Source organism: Perognathus longimembris, chromosome 10 (assembly GCF_023159225.1).
Source record: "Perognathus longimembris pacificus isolate PPM17 chromosome 10, ASM2315922v1, whole genome shotgun sequence".
Taxonomy (NCBI): domain Eukaryota; kingdom Metazoa; phylum Chordata; class Mammalia; order Rodentia; family Heteromyidae; genus Perognathus; species Perognathus longimembris.
Genome location: NC_063170.1, coordinates 12,189,577 through 12,191,639, shown reverse-complemented (window position 1 = coordinate 12,191,639; position 2,063 = coordinate 12,189,577).

Here is a 2,063-nt window from a genome sequence, read left to right as displayed (position 1 = left end):
CATTTCAAGGCACTGCAGATCATGCAGTCCTGAGCTCAGGGCCCTGTGCAGCTACACAGGGTTGTAGGCCCTGCCTCTATCTCCCATAGATACAGCGCCTGAGGTCCCTTCACCTTCCCTATCCTGGATTCCCAAGGACCCCATATGAATATTTAGTCCTATAGGTGCAGGGGTGATGGTTTCTGCAAAAAGACCCTTGACCTGTCTACTGTGTCAATGCGAAGTGTTTATCCCTTCCTCTCTCAATGGTCTTAGCCATTTAACCTAATCATTCCCTTCGTTTCTCTTAAGGGTAACAGAACTTTTGTTCACTTGTTGCAATTGGGTCACTAAGGCTTTAGATACCAGTATCATGTTTAAGCTTAGTGAGTGGAGGGCAGGGGATGTAACTCAGTAGGAGAATGCCTTTCATCTCTGAGACCCTGGATTTAATCTCCAGCACCATCAATAAGGATGATCATGATGGTAGTTTTATTTTTTATTTTTGCTGGTCTGGAGGCTTGAACTTAGGGCCGAGCACTGTCCCTGAGCTTCTTTTTACTCAAGGCTAGCACTCTACCACTTGAGCTACAGCACCACTTCTGTCTTTTTCTGTTTATGTGGTTGGTACTGAGGAATTGAACCCAGGGCTTCATGCATGCTAGGCAAGCACTCTACCACTAAGCCACATTCCCAACCCAGTTATTTTAATTTTTTATTGTTATTATAAAGGGAATGTACAGAGCATGATGGTAGTTATAAAAAAAACTATTCAAAGCTGGGTGCTGGTGGCTCACACCTGTAATCCCACCTACTTAAAAGGCTGAGACCTAAAGATCATGACTCAAAGCCAGCCTGGGCAAGAAAGTCCGTGAGACTCTCTCATCTCCAATTAATGAGAAAAATGCGTAGCTATAAATCAAGTGATAGAACACTAACCATGAATGAAAAAGCTAAGCAAGACCTGAGGCCCTGAATTCAAGCCCCAGTACTGGCAAAACCAGAAAAACAGCAATAACAATGAAAGTGACAAAAACTAGTCAGAACTATTTTGACTAACAAACCTTCAGGTTGAGCATGGTGGCATATGCTGTAACCTCAACCCTCAGGAGGCTGAGGCAGTAGGAGCATGAGTTCAAAGCCAGTTTGGGTTATATAGAGAGAGAGCTCATCTCAAATGCCCCCTCTCCCATAAAAGCCTATCCTGCAACCTAAATAACCATAAAACATGATAAGAAATGTAAAGGGCTAATTTTGAAATTTTTCCAAACAAATTAGTTTCAAGAATGTAAGAATTCTTTTCTCAACAAATATTGAGAATAGAAAAAAAAATCTTCTAAAAGTGAACTGTTTGGATTTGAGTCAGAATGGAGAAATTTGAAAAGAATTCTGGGATTTCCTGATATCGAGTTGTTAATGACTTGGTAGAAGAAATCTGTTTGTTTTGTGTAAATATTTTCATTGTTTCAAAATAAATATTTACCCAGAAAAGCATTTATAGAAATAAATTTGTTTTCAGTTTTTCTTTGTTTTCTTTTTCTCCTTTTAAATTAATTGGGGGAGTTTTAATTAGCAGAGTGTTGTCACTATTGCTACCCACTGTCACTTTTCCAAAATACAGGCTGAATATTCCTAATTTGAAAAAATCCAAAATGCTCAGAAATTTGAAACATTTTGAATGCTGCGATGATATCACAAGAGAAAAATACCACCCCATGGAATTGTGTGTACATATATATAAAACATAAATGAATTTCATGTTTAGTCTAGGGTTCCATCCCTGATATAGCTCATTACACAAATGCAGATATCCCAGAGTTTTAAAAAAAGGTCTAAAATCTTAAACATTTCTGATCCCAAGGATAAGGATTAGGGATATTCTACCCATAGTAGGTTTGTGCAATTAGTAGTAATACCTACTAAAATAAAATTAATAGGAAAGAAAGTATCCACATTTGTTTTTATTCAAAGTGTGGTTCTGAATCTTTAGTCATTGGCCATTTCACCCACTTCTCCTGGAGAGTCAGATTCCTACTTTGTTTATGGTAGTGGCTTTCCCAGCTCCTGGGTATGGTGCTGGTGTG